Genomic DNA, 16,146 nt, shown 5'->3' on the forward strand with positions numbered 1-16,146 from the left:
ATACCTGTAAATAGATGATTAAAAGGGAAACTCTTCTTTGTGATAACCCACAATGGAAGATGAGCAAAGTATTTCCCTATTTTGGCAAGTTTTAGAATCAATTCTCCATCAAATATCCTCCACTCCATCCCAATACAATAAATAGAAGGCAAAAGACTTTGAAATGTAAAACTAGGACTCTTTCAGAGGTTCTTTATACCTCTGGAGAGAAAGGAAAACATTTACAGAAGTCAGTTATAGTTAATTTATTTTCCAATTGGATATCTTCATAAAAATATGTATTTTTATTTAAATATATGGTAACTAAACAAGACATGAGAATCTAAAAAAATTTAAATGAACTTTTAAATAGATTAGATATATAATATACAGCAAGATAGAAACAAATATTTATAGTCCAAGAGAATGAATGTTGCTGAATTTCAGCTTGTTTTGATAGTTCATCACATTATTGCAAAAATAGCAGCAATTATGTTAATAGCCCTCTTTATAACAACTGTAGTTGATAAATGACATCAGTTTCATGGTGTCCAGACAAGAATTAAAATTTCTTTTTTTGGGCTCCATAATTCAGACCACAGTGAAATTCTGAATTTTTTGCCTATCTTCATATTGTTTTCTGACTCTTCCTGGGCATCTAGTTAGCTGTATCTGTGAAATATTGTGGAAAACACTTTGTTGATGGCTTTTTATAATTGTTCAGTTCTCAGTTGAATTATCTTCTCCTCAGGGATGTCTTCCTATAATCACATGTCCAAAAATATCCCAGTTATTCTTTCTATATCTCTATAAAGATGAAGAGAATTCCATCTATAAATTTTATGTTTATTTTCCTATAAATTACTTATTTTGCTCCCTGAAGAATCCATTGATTTTTAAAATGTCTTTAAAGTCTGCATATTATGTATTTGCTATTGACCTGTTTATAAAAGTTGTTTTTTACATTTATATATTTTGGTTTTGTTTCTTTGTTTTTTTCATATTAGGCAACGTGCTGAAGTTCTAAGCTTTGAGGGAGGTACATCTCATATATGAGCATGAAAACTCATATATCACACTTATGAACCACAAAAGTACCTCATTTTTGAATTGTCTATTTATGTCAATGAGTTTATCTTTTGAAATTGATTTGATTATCAGGATCTATGAATGAAACTTCTGATTTTTTTTGTTTCACTTGCCCTATCAAAATGCATTTTATCCACAATAGCAACAATCTCCTCTGAAAAAATAAGCAAATACCACCTAGTAGCGCTCTTGTTCTCTTAGACTAAACCCCAACTCCACAGCATTTACTACAGAGCACTGTGTGATATGGCCCCCACCAACTTGTTGACAATATACTTTATTGCAGTCAAGACACATGGACCTACTTTCTGATTATAAAAAATAGTAAGTTCATTTTTATGTTGGGAGATTTCCAATTGCCCATTCCTTTTCTAAAATTATTTTCTTCTACATCTTTACATGACAAGCTGCCTCCCATAATTTAGTTTTAGCTAAAATAATTATATCTTCTTTTACGTCCTACCTGAAATCCTTTCCAAAGTAAAATGTGCCCCATTTTGGGGAATACTCTGTCAAAATCCTCTTTGTGTTTCACCGTTACACAATCATATTTACCTGAATTTGCCATTGCCTATTTAGAAGGTGCACCTTGCTCTCCTTATTCCCTATTATATTCCCAGTAAAGAGAATATTGTATTAGGGGTCTCATTAAATATTTGGTGAATGCTGTTTCTTTCTTCTTGGAAAACATGAATAAAAACCCTAACTTTATTCTTAAATAGAGATTTATGTAAACTCACTTTATTTCACTAGAAATAAATGTCAAGAAGGAGTAAAGTGTCATCATCATTTGTGGGAGGCCCAGGAGTGACAAGCTGAAAATATAATGTTTTTTATGTAATTTTCAAACAGCCCTATGATAAAGGCATTGCTATTTCATTTTAACAAATTGGGTACATGATGCTGAGAGAAATTAAGTAAGTCTAAATTCAGAATTTGCCTCAAGCTCTATTTCAAAAATTGATGTTTGTTACACAATTCTAATTCTGTCTGTGAAAAAGTCAGTATCATGCTTATTTTTAGTATTCTGTAACATATATTGCAAAACAGAGATTATAATAGTCATTGTTCATATATAATTTTGTGACAGCAGAAAGCAGTATAATCAAATGTAAGAAGATCAGTTCATAAGGGATATTTCTGTTTATCAGTTTTAGAAGTTATATGATCTGCTTAGTCACAAGGTCATTATTAGAAAGTTAAATATTTTAAAGTGAAATCGTTGGTTGGCTAGAGCTACACAAAGCATGTTAATGACCTCTACTTATTTGAGAAGTTCAGTGACATAATACGTAATACTCATTTATATTCTGCTAAAACCTTCTAGTTATTTAGTTGTACAAATACTGATATACTCTTAGTGGAGTAAAATTTTATAGTAAAAACAGCCATCACAATTAGTTTTCCAAAAAACTAGTTTACAAAAAATATTATATTTTATACAATGATCATGTTGATGATTTAACTTACAAGAACAATGCAAGAGTCTTACACATTTTTCAAACTCAAAAAGTACAAAAATGCACCTGTAATAACAAGTGATGAATCAAAGACAAGTGGGGAAATAAAACAAACACACAAAAACAACAGCAACGGGAAAAATAATTTGTTGTGGTTTTTGGGCTGATTTATTGGATACATTTCTGAAGTACCATAAAATTATTGGACATATATAAAGTGTATTGTGGGTGATCATATTTAAATTTACCTGCTGATGTGTTAGTTGAGTAATGCATTGTGCTTCAGAGATGTTTCTCCTAATTCTCTGTGGAATACAGTCTGCTATTCCATTTATTGGAATAACAAACTGACTTCTTGCAGCAAAAGACTTTAGTTGAGAAACTGTAATTGCCTCAGTATTACTCAATAACATTTAATCTTACTAGGTTCCTAGAATTTCTAGGTTTGCTCTTTCACTTGTTGGATACTAGTCAGAACATCTTCCTGGAAGATTTTGTCCTGAAAGATAATTGTCATATCTCTTTTAAGAGCTCTCCTTTAGACTTTCTTCTGAAGAAAATTTCATGTTCTCTGTGCAAATGGGTTATTTTTTTTTTACCAGAGCTTCCCCATTGTATTCTACACCTTATGTGGATATTTTTCTCTCCCTAAATTTTTGCAAAGCTCTAATTCAGACAGAAGTTCAATTCTGAAATGTGCATATCTGGAGATACTTCTAATATTAACTGTAGAATTATGTACAGTGAATGACTCTAATTCATTTAGTCACTCCATAAAAAATGATAGAGCACCTAATGTATGGCAAAAACAGTGTGAAGGACTATGAATTCTAATGTCACTTTTATTTGGGCCTGGCTATCTTGGAGCTTCAGCTGGGAGGGGAAACAAACTCTTGCAAGATAGTGTTTTATGTACTATGAGAGAAGTGTTTGTCATGTTCTATTTAAATAACTCAAAGAGGACAACAAAATGTAAACAATGACTACAAATTTAATTAATTTTATTTTTCCTGACTGATTACCAAATTATAAAGAAATAAATCATAGCTAAGCCAATTAATTTATAATTTCAATATATTTGAAATGTCCTACAATGGTTTGTTATTCAGTAAAAGCTCATTAAATATTTTCTTCAAATAAAGTATAATTATAAAGAAGATGACACTCATTTATTGAAGCTGTAAATATGAATGTTAGTTAATATAGCTAATTATGACTGAACGTGAGTTATTGCTGCACCATCTGTTCTTAGCACACCTCTCACTTATTGGAGTCTCAGAACTGGGAACAGAATTTGGGAAATTCTGACCCAGGAGATTGTTTTTGGAATTTCCCTCAGACAAAGTAATATAACACAATAAAACACACTATAACAAGCCTATTTAGTTTGTTGCTCTTTTTTTTAAAATTAGGAGTCAAAGTTGACAATTATATGATATTTCCATGTCTTACACGTAGGCAAAATAAATAAGTTATTGATTAATAATCTGTAAGGTCTGGTTTTCTTTTAGCTCACCAATATGATAGTTCAATTTGAGATCTGATTTTAGCTATTGGCTCCTTTTGAAATGGTCAGTTTTATTCTTTTAGGACTGGACTCAAACTGGGTATACATATTAGGAACCCACAGAATGCTTCAGTGTTTTTTTGTTCCTGTCTGGGAGAAGAGGGAGAAGAGAATAAGTAGTTGTGTTTGTTAGCATGTGGGTATAGCAAAAATAGCTTCCTTAAACTGGGAAATAGAGAGGAATGGTGAGAGACCTCAGAAAGAGAGCATTGAGTCCAGGATAAAAGATTTGAAATGCTAGCTTTCCTGAGACTTTGAATTTAATTTGTGGCTACTGTACCTGATGGTAAACACAGCCATACGGTAGAGGGTGACTGAAGAGAATGACCTAGGTTTGGACTGGGAAGCAGGAAGGCTGTTTTAGAAATAATCTTTATATATCTGCTACGTTACCAAGAAGAAAATGGTAGATTATATTTACGAGAACATGTCTGTACGTATTAAAGAAAAAAAAAGCTTTAAAGCATCTGAATATCAAGTTATGTAAAGGGAGGCATTACTATTCTATTATATAATCTATCTTAGTGAAGCAACACTTATTTTTAACAAACTGTATTCTTCAATAATGGGAATATATTAATTACAGTGTTTCAACATCTGCAGATCTCATATTTGAATATTTTAAAAGTACACAATCTTTATTAGCTAGGCTATTTATTTGGTTGCCTTAGTAAACAACAAACAACAGTGCCTTAAATAAGAGAAAACCCTCATTTTCTCAATTATTCAAAAGTTTAAGCTAACAGGTGGCCCACAGGATAGGGCACCTGAACTACCAGAGGTCACACAGGTACGCAGTTTCCTTCTACCTTCTTCCTTCATCATCTTCATCTGCAAGGCCAAGGCTGGTCCATTAGCACCTCTTCTCATACTAGTGATTTGGATGGAGAGGAGAAAAAAGCTTTCCTTGAAGGATGTAATTGAAAAATTTTACGTATCATTTTCTCTCATATCTCATTGAGTAGCGATAATTTACACATTAAGTCTTTCCTGCAAGAGGGACTGTTTTTGGTAGCTAGGTAGCAATAAACACAGCATAATTTGTTCTTCCCTTACTAAATGAAAAGAGGAAAAATGAATATTGTGATAAAACTACACATCTCTATGCTACTTCTATGAAATTAGGAAAAAATGAGGCCCGCGATATTATTTGGTATATTTAATCTCGTTAAACAAGACACAAAAATACATATTACTCTTCTAAGGAATGCAGTTTAAAAATTACTAAAAATTCATTGTTTAAAAATATCTGATGTTTGTCAATGAATTTATTACTAAAGAATTATTAAATATGATATAATATTCCCATGCTGCTATTAAAGTTATTTGTAGTTCAATTTTAAATATAATAAAAATAAATGGCAAAAATGTAGTTAGCTTGCCAAAAAGCATATAAGATTCTGAGACAGAATGATACCTAGGATACCGATATGTAATCTCTTTATTTTTAGGTTATTTCAGACCACAAAACTCCCAGCTATCTATGTAGCAAGTTATATCTGTGAACATATGAGGATTCAGACATTTTAAAAATATTATTTTTATAAAACTGACACAAATCTAAAGAAAAACTAATAACATACACTAAAAAATTAAAAGTAGCATGTTTATATCTTTTATCTTTTACACAGGAAGATGTATAAATGTCACTTCCTTTTCACATTCAATAGAAAAGTGGCTAAAGGTAGTAAAAAATGTATCACTAAAGCATGAGAAAAACATAAAATAAAAACAACTGTATTATTAGAAAGAAACTATTATAGTATGATTATATATAAAAAATTCTGGAATTTTTTATTGATCAGTTATGCTCCTAATCTGTACTTGATAGAGTAAATATAATTGCTTTGTATTAGAAATATTTTTCAGTCTATCAGCTAATACACTTGAAACATAAGCATTTTTCTCTAACATGTATATTTTAAAAACTGTTGTCTGGTATTTTTCTTATACATACAGCTTAACATACACACATATATGCCACATATATGGTTTGTATTATATAAAACATAATAAAATTAAACATATTACTTAACTGAAATTTCAATAGTCTATCTTTAAATTATTTCATTCTTGCTTTCCAGATATATGGAGCACAGTTCTTATGGGAGAGATTGCAATGCAAGAAATGAGGACAAATAAATTATTGATTGATGTCGCTTTAAATTCAGGTTCTCCAACATAAATATTAATTGGCCTTGTTTAATTATTTCCAGACTGTACTAGTTATCTTTAATATTATCCATGGGACTAATATGTCCAAGTAATTTACCCTCCTAATCTCAGTACCTCTTTCATTAGTTCCAGCATTCGTTCGTCTTATTTCACAATCAGAAAATAAAATAAAAATGGATAAATTTATCTGTACATTCATCCACATTTTACTCCAACTATAACATATTATTCCTCATGTGTTGAAAGTTAATGTTGTTGATTAATCTTATTTCCCTTGCATTTTCAAAATTCTCTCTCAAATATCTGCATGACATCAGCATTAAAAAAAGATTCTTCAAAGCTTCAAAACAAATTAAGAATTTTGTTTTTAAGAAAGCATGCTTAGTTTTCCCTTTTATTACTTGCTTTCTTAACTTGTCCTAATTTTGCAATTTGTCCTAATATGTACCAACAAAGAAAGAAACATGTTCTAATAACATATTCTCAAAGTTCACAGTTAAAAATTTAAAATAATAACTATTGCCAGTCATAGAAGAGCCAGTTATTTCAAATGTACACCCACAAGACAAAATTAAACATGTGTTTTCTCCACTTCAACTCCCTTTTGCTCTTAGACACACTTTCTTTTGCCCCATATAAAAATAGAACCATTCTCCAATGCTCTTTAGTCCATTGCATTACGTTTTTTTAAACACATTAATACCTATATCTTTCTTTATTTTCTGCCTTTCCATCCACAATCAAATGTAAGTACCATGAGAAAAGGAACTTGATGCATTTATTCCCTCAGCATACTTATCTCAAAAAGTTTGTTTTGCATGTAACTGCTTGATATTTATTTGCCACATAAATGAATAAACATAAATGAAGTTTATTCTTTTCCTCTGGTGAGGTAAATGATAGAGTTAAGTAATATTAAAATGAAAAAGGTTCTCAGCAATCATTTAGTCATATTGCCAATGTCTTACAGGTAAATGCATGATCAGGGAAGTCAAGGCAATTGCTAATATTTAAGTTTTAGTGGGTTTCAATGATAAACAGTTTAATAATTTTAGTATATTTTCTGAATGACCTTGAAGTTAAATTCTCAGTTCCTTCTAATTAAATGTGATTTCCTCCAATTTTATATATAAATCACATTTCCAATCCTGAATTAATATGCATGTTAATAGTAAGAAAATATTTGTGTAATATGTAAGGATCCTATCATCAAGATTTTAATTCAATTTGATCTAGCTGTTGATTATCTCTTCCAGTTCATATTTGCTTCAACTATTTGTATTTATATTTCTGTTTTTGTGAACTATTGAGTAAATTTCTATTACATTATCCAATCTATAAACGGGGAAATGGGAAGTAATTTGTATGTTTTATCTCAGTAAAAGTCTGGAATAGAACAGTTACATTTTTTATTTCACTGAATTTCAATCAGCTTGGATGTAGCAACTGTTGATTGACCTGAATAAAGTGAACCTCTCAACAAGTTAAGTCTACTTTGCTACAAAAGATTCTAAAATATGTGCTATTTTAGACAACCATCTGGCCCCCTAAATTCAAAACTTTACTTGACTTCAGTCTTAGGAAACAAACTTTTTGTTTCTAATTAAATCATGTTTTACTCTGTTGTATATAAAACTTGAAATGTGGCAAGTATTTTTTGCTTTCAACTTATGTGAATAATTTTTGTCATGAATCTTACCTGAGGTAAGCACACAGAACAGTTAGTAGGAAATCAATCATAATGAATAACAGGGCTTGGATTTCTCAGTGTTACAAAAAGTAGGAAGGAAGGAAAGAAGGAAGGAAGGAAGGAAGGAAGGAAGGAAGGAAGGAAGGAAGGAAGGAAGGAAGGAAAGAAGGAAGGAAGGATTTATTGTAGTGTATTGTAACCATCTTTTTATTAGTCAGTGGCAAATTTTCTACTAAAATGTGAAAAATGACTAATTCAAGATTTCTGTAAATTACTAATGCTGCCATACCATCTTTTTGGGCCTCTAATCTCATGAAGTTTCTTTCAGTGAAGTTTAGTGAAAATACTGATATTTTTGTTATTCTTTCAATGACAAGGGCAATTCTTTTCAGCATTGAAGAGATAACTGGAGACTGCTGAACAATCATGGCTCTGCAATAGGAGACATACCATATTATGTTTCCAATGGTGTTGTTCGGTGGTGACTTGTATTGATGCTTTCAGTAAAACACTTGGAATGTTCTTTGAAGTCTTTTATGTATTTCAGAAGTATTTATAAAGTGCATATTGTGTCATGCCATGTATCAGAAGTTAAAGGTACAGAGTTAAATAAGATTGACATAGTATTTGTTCTCAGGAAAGATTCTATTTGATGAAAGAGCAGTTTCTGGCTCAACTCTTAAATTCAGTGTATTATTCCATTTTCACACTGCTATAAAGACTGCCCAAGACTGAGTAATTAATAAAGGCAAAAGGTTTAATTGACTCACAGTTCCACATGGCTAGGGATGCCTCAGGAAACTTACAATCATGGTGGAAGGCAAAGGGGAAGCAAGGAGTTTCTTCACATGGTGGCAGGAGAGAGAAGAGTGAAGGGGGAAGAGACCTTTATAAAACCATCAGATCTCATGAAAGCTCACAGACTATTACAAGAACATTATGGGGAAAACCACCTCTTTGATCCAATCACCTCCCTCCCTTGACATGTGGAGATTATAACTCAAGATGAGATTTGGGTGGGGATACAAAGCCTAACTTATCATTCTGCCCCTGGTCCCTCCCAAATCACATGCCACTTTCACGTTTCAAAAACAGTCATCCATTTCCAATAGTCCCCCAAAATCTTAATTCATTTCAGCATTAACCCAAAAGTCCAAGTCCAAAGTCTCACCCGAGACAAGAAAAGTGCCTTTTGCCTAGGAGCCTGTAAAGTCAAAAGCAAATTAGTTACTTCTGAAGTAAAATCGAAGTGCAGGTATTCGATAAATGCTCCCATTTCAAATGGAAGAAATTGGGCAGAATTGAGGGGCTGCAGGCCCCATGCAAGTCTGAAATCCAGTGAGACAGTCATTAAATATTAAAGCTCTGAAATAATCTCCTTTAACTCTATGTCTCATATCCAGGTCAAGCTGATGCAAGAGGTGGTCTTGGGAAACTCTGCCCCTATGGCTTTGTAGTGTAAGGGACTCATCCTGGTTGTTTCACAGGCTGGTGTTGAGTGTCTGTGGTTCTTCCAGGTGCATGGGGCAAGCCTTCAGTGGATTTACCTTTCTGGGATCTGGAGGACGATGGCCCTCTTCTCAAAGCTCCACTAGGCAGTGTCGCAGAAGAGACTTTGTGAGGGTTCCAACCCCACATTTTCCTTCTGCACTGCCCTAGCAGAGTTTCTTCATGAATGTCCCACCAATGCAGCAAACTTCTGCCTGGACATCCAGACATTTCCATACATCCTCTGAAATCTAGGCAGGGGTTCCCAAGCATCAATTCTTATCTTCTGTGCACCTCAAAGACCAAAACCACATAGAAGCTTCCAAGGCTTGGGGCTTGCACCCTGTGAAGCAACAGTCTGAGCAGTCCAATGGCCCCTTTTAGCCATGTCTAGAGTAGCTAGGATGCAGGGCACCAAGTCATGAGACTGCACACAGCACGGAGGTCCTGGACCCATCCCATGTAACCATTTTTTCCCTCCTAAACCTCCTGGCCTGTGATGGGAGAGGCTGCTGTGAAGGTCTCTGACATGGCCTGGAGACATTTTCCCCATTGTCTTGGCGATTAACATTTGACTCCTCATGACTTTTGCAAATTTCTGCAGCTAACTTGAATTTCTCCCCCTCATAATGGGTTTTTCTTTTCTATCACATGGTCAGGCTGCAAATTTTCCAAACTTTTACACTCCATCACTGCTTGAATGCTTTACTGCTTAGAAGTTTCTTCAATCAGGTACCCTAAATCATCTCTCTCAAATTCAAAGTTCCACAGATCTCTAAGGGAGGCAAAATACCACCAGTTCATTGCTAAAGCATAGCCAGAGTGACTTTTGCTCCAGTTCCCAAAAAGTTCCTCATTTCTAACTGAGACCACAATAGCCTAGACTTCATCATTCACATCATTATCAGCATTTTAGTCAAAAACATTTAACAAGTCTCTGGGAAGTTCCAAACTTTTCCATGGCTTCCTGTCTTGAAATGCAGAGAGATAGGTATATGCAGAAAGATGTGGCAATTGATATCTGTTTATTTGCAGCAAAACTTCTGGAACAATAAGCTAATAAGAACTCTGTTGGTTTGTTCTTTTTTTCTCTTTGTTTTTCAGTTTACAAACTTCTTCTATATTCAAGCTCATGATTATTTTCATAATTTATTCAGTCTACTGAGGAGCTCATCAAAGACATTCTTCATTTCTGTATTTTTTTGTAATTTCTAGCATTTCCCATGACTTTTTTTCTGAACACGTCCATCTCCCTTCTCATACTACCCATCTGTTCTTACATGTTGTTAACATTTTTCATTACAGCCCTTAATATATTAGCTGTAGTTATTTTTAATTACTTGTCTTATAAATTCAAAGTCAATGTCATATGTGAATCTGGTTCTGATGCGTCCTATGCAGCTTCAGACTATACTTGGCTTTTAGAATGACTTGTAATTTTACTGTTGAAAGCTGGTCATTTTGTATCAGGTAACAAGAACTGAGAAAATAAGCTTTTTTGTAAGGATTGATGTTACTGTGGCTAGGAGTTGACCTGTTTTCTGTAGCCGTAGATGCCAGTGGTTTCAACTATTTTGAGTTGAGCTGTTTTCTGTAGCCATAGATGCCAGCAATTTCAACTATATGTATTTGTCTATCTTGTTGTCTTTGGGATTCACTAAGTACTTCCCTTAAAGGAGAGTATTTTTCCTGAAGCTCTCTTCTGTGTAATCCACTGTTATTGTATTGGAGGCATCATAATTAATGGTAAAGGGATGACTAAAGGGAAGCATTCTATAATCTTATGACTAGATCCATCATTTAATGGCCTATTTTCTGAGGCACAGTCCTCCACAGTGTTTCTTAGCTCATTTTACCCTTTTATGTAAAACAGAAAGGTTAAAAGGGGCTGCAGTCAGAGCAATGTTTCTCCTTCATGTCAGATCAGGCTTTGTTAAAAATCTTTCTCCCTAGAAAGTAGGCCTTTCTTAGGAAGAACACAATCAGCATATTTCACAATGGTTGATGTTTCTCTTTTTCTTCCAGTACCATGAGGAGATCGTTCCTGATTCTTCACTTAGTGGAGTTTCTCATGATAACATTCACTAAAGAGTTGTGGGCATCCTAAGGAGGCAAGTTTCTCACTCTCACATTAGTTCACACTCAGCCTCCAGTAATTCTTTAAAATGTCATTAAATGTTTCTACCAGTTCTTGGCTTAGCAAGATCTATTTCAGGTACGCAGATCTTGGCTGGGACTAAAGAATTTCTCTCTCTCCAAATACGAGGGTGGTAGATTGCTCTGCAAACTTACTTATGTGATGGGTTCAAAAAATGTAAATAATTTTCTATTTACTCAGCTTTAAAATAATTAAGTGAAGTAACAACTTCAGAAGCTCTTTACATGTTGGTGTTGAAACTGAAATTCTTAATAATCACTTTAGATATAGTTGTGTAAGCATCCAAATAAAAGGTAAGGATTATCAGAGTGCATAAGTGAAAATAACTCTGTTGTTTATTTAAAAACTCATTTTAAATGTAAATACTCAGATTAAAAGTAGAAGAATGATAAAAAATATACCATGCTAACAGTAATCAAAGAAAGCTAGAATAGCTATATAAATTTCAGAACAGAGTTCAAATGAAGTTAAGAATAAAGAGCATGATGTTAACGGGGTCAATTGTCCAAGAAAGCATAATGATTCAAGGCATCTCTGTTTTTAAAACAGTACTTCAAAATATATATTTAAAAAAAAATCCTGACAGAGTTTAACGGAAAAACATAGAAATCCCTATGATAGTTGGTGACTTCCCTACCTTTTGTCAATAATTGATATAAAAAATGGGTAGAACATCTGTAATTATACAAAAGACACAAATAGCACTTTAAATCAACGTGATATAATTGACATTTATAGACATTCAATCCAAAGCAGCAGAATATACATTTTTTCAAGCTCACATTGAACAATCACAAAGGTATAACAACTGATATATTGAACACATCTTAAGAAATTTAAAAGAATAAAAATAATATAATTTATTTTTTAAAACAGAAGTTTATTAAAAATAAACCAAGAAGAGGTAGTTGGAAAAGTCCCCAATATTTAGAAATAAACACATTTCTAAATAATTCAAGGGTTAAAAAGAAGTCTTAAGAGAAATACATACTCACATACACATATAAATGAAGAACAAAATAAAATGTATTAAAATCAGTTGGATGCTATGAAAGCAGTACTGAAATGAAAATTATTAAATGCATATATTAGGAAGAAGCATCTAAAATTAATAATCAAAGCTTCTATTTTGGAATTCTAGGACCCAAATATGTTGGTAAACTATTATATCCTCTAGCCTAGCTTGGAAGAAAGAGCAGTTTGAAGCAGCCAGAAAGTACTTTATAGCTTTATCTGCTACATTTAAACCTCAGACAGATGCAGAGATGAAGGAGAAAGACAAAAATCTCTGTCTTCAAATATATTACTAAGTAGGTGAGGGTTAGTATGCTATTATCTTCATGCCACATTCAGCCTTTAATCTATTTTTGTTGTTATTGTTGTTGTTATTTGTTCATTTGTTATTTTAGCCCTATTTCAAACTTTTAAAACCCGGTAAGTCACAAATCCTGTCACATACAGTTGTTTCAGTGAATTTCACATTAAACTGTTATTTGTTGCTAGTTTCTATACAATGGTTAAAAACTAAGCTGCCTGCCTGTGCTCTGAGATGGGGAGCAGCAATTGAATGATTATCCACAGGAGGGTTATAGTGAAAAAGCAGCAGCAATCACTGAAAAACTGCTCTCAACTTTATAAAAATAACTATAACTGTTAAAGGTCATCTTTTCTAATAAAGCTTTACAAATATATTATAAGTTCATTATTTACAATATAAATTATCTCCCTTAAAGATCTCTGTTAAGGGTTTCAAAATGGGTCAAGCCATTTTTCCTAACACAAACTATACAAAAAATTAATAATTATGCTCATTTACACACTTAGCCTATGATTTGAAAGTCAAGTTATTTTATTTTTATTGAATAGACAGTTTTTTGAACTTAAAGTTAATTGTTAAATAGTGTAGAATAATAATGTATGTCTGATTTAGAATTTGTATATAAAACTTAAGAAATGTTTGAAATAGAAGAGCAAAATTTTTCGTAGAGGTAAGATTTGAAATAAGAAAGTTCCAACTTTGAATTTTATCAAGTTATACTGCTGGGACTGAAAATACAAATATTTTAATGTATAGAATGACAATAGGATTAAAGTAGTATCAAACTTCAAAAATAATCAGGAAATTTGAATATGTTAATTTTGGAAGAAAATTAGTAAGATGATAATTGTTGCTCATATAAATGTCTAGCATGGCTGCTTTTGGGGGTTAATCCTTTAAAAAGCCCTATGCTAAACGAACAATTTCAGAAAATGAGTAAGATAAGAAATAATTTATTATTCCATCTAGCTTGTCAAATACAATCTAAAAATAAATAAAATACTTAACGAAAATAAGCTAAGTACCACAAAAAATTATCAAATTGAAATTATCAAATTGAAACAAAATTATAATGGAAATATTAGCAATTTACAACACTGCTGGCAAACATTAAGAAACAATCAGTATATATACGTTATACCTATTAAGCTTTAGATAATATTTTATGGTACATAGATGGTGATTAACATGATGAAACAATAACCAGATAATCCTTAATTGGGAAAAATATTACAGAGGGGCTGTGGATAAGAGCTTTGGCACATTTGTGTTGATGATACTTACAGGTTTTTGTTGCATATATTTATTTCCAATTCTGATTTGTAATTTTTTACATGGACATGCTATTTATAGGTACACAAAATAGAAATCTCCTAATTTTTTGTCACTTAAATTTACCATTAAATACATTTAATTCAGTAATAACTTATAAAAGCTAGATCTATATCTTGAAACTTTTGAGGAAAATATGGCAATGGATTGTTAATAGGTGTATTACCAAGATCTTGCACATTATGTAAAATGCCATAGACATTAATATTGTATATTTTTAGTAAATTATTAGTAATAGTATATTTAGTAATTTTCCCTATGCATAAGAAATAATTTCTGATTATTTTCAAATAATTAAATTATATATTTTACTTATTAACAGCCAAGTTGTCTAAAAGAAGGTAAGTTTCAGGAATGTGTAAAAAATTAGTTTTGTCAAGGAGCTACCTCCATTATAGAGGATAAGACTTTGCATTATTTTATTGGAATATTTAAGGACAAGAATAATAGTTAAGTGTTTAAAAATTGACTCCCAGACACCAGATATTTGGAACACACAGACACTAACATTTTACTGTTAACTAAGTTCTTTTGGAGAACTTTAGTTCTGATTTATGCTTATGTTATTTTTGTCATTTTTGGCAAGACAGATTTTAAACACTCTTAATAAAGAAATCTGACTGCCAGAAACAGCGTTCTAGGTAGATTACATGTTCTGACTTCCTTGCTTTCTTTGGTTCCAGATAATGTTCCAAGCTCAGTACTTTGACATCTCTATTTACTCTCATAAGCTACAAAAATATCTCTCCGTTGAAGTCTTCCCTATTTAAGTTAGGAATACATAGTTTCTTTTTTTGTGTAACCAATAAACTGGACTCATACAGAAATTGGTACCAGTAGGGAATTACAGATTAAAAAATATGCTAACAAACATTACCTGGTCTTTTAGGAACTGAATGTGATGAAAGTACTAAGGGAAAATACAGAAAATAATCAGGAATGAGACTCGGGCAACCCAAGTCATTCCATGTCAAAATAGCTAATTAAATAATTGGCTGTTGTCATCTTAAATGAAATCACATTGAAAGCAAGGCTTTCAAGGACTCATCCAGCATTGCCATAAATGTTACGTAATGCAAAGATTGTGAATTGAAGTGTTCACATCAAATTTTGATAGGCATTCTGAAAAAAGAGAACCACAAGACTGAATCTATAAATTGTCTAGTTCAAAGCAGAGACTGAGAAGCTGGACTTCCTGTGAACATGCTAAAAGCTTTTCATTTGAGCTGCAGGGCTGTGGCAGCCTAAAGCAAATGCAAGGTCTGATCTTTCAGAATGCCAATTTATAATCTCAGTAGACTTTAGAGTTTCACTAAGCACAAGATAAGGAATTTCTTAAGAAAGTTTCAGACCCTGAGAATTCAAAAAGTTTTATATGAGAGAATTTTAAGGACATTGACTATTCCAAACCATAATCCTCTCTGAGTCTCACTTGTCTTCTAAACCTGATTTATTCTCTTGCTAAAAGATGCTCCAATTTTCTAAAATGAGAAAAGTACTGTCCAGAAAGAAAAAAAGCAAATTATCTTTATGGCACACGTTTCCTATTCTTTGTCTTTTTTCCTCTAGAAATATAATTAGTCATATTTCAGCATGCACTGTGTTCATTTACAAAGTCAAACCTAAAATATATGACACATAATTAAATACTTTTAATTAATATCAGCCAAAATTTGGATAATACATGGTAGAAATTGATTCTTAGAAAAAGCCAAATACACAAAAACATAGTTTTAGCTTCAGCTATAAAAATAAATATATGGGTACACTGATATTTATTGAATTGAATGTAATAGTTTATACAGCTGACACTGTTCCTATAATTTCCCCAGATGGGCACTAAAGTGATGCAAACTAAGTGATTTTTAGATTATATATATTCCTGGAATA

The 16,146-nt window shown here is 32.2% G+C and overlaps 1 non-coding gene across 1 annotated transcript; it reads right to left on the reverse strand.

The window, feature by feature from the left end:
- Positions 1-975: 975 nt before the first annotated feature.
- On the reverse strand, positions 976-1,077 carry LOC116481372 (small nucleolar RNA U13). The gene has a single exon (XR_004251534.1). It is a non-coding gene; the product is annotated as a small nucleolar RNA U13 (small nucleolar RNA).
- Between the last annotated feature and the right edge of the window lie 15,069 nt (positions 1,078-16,146).

The sequence above is a fragment of the Hylobates moloch genome, unplaced genomic scaffold, assembly GCF_009828535.3.
Source record: "Hylobates moloch isolate HMO894 unplaced genomic scaffold, HMol_V3 SCAFFOLD_13, whole genome shotgun sequence".
NCBI lineage: Eukaryota > Metazoa > Chordata > Mammalia > Primates > Hylobatidae > Hylobates > Hylobates moloch.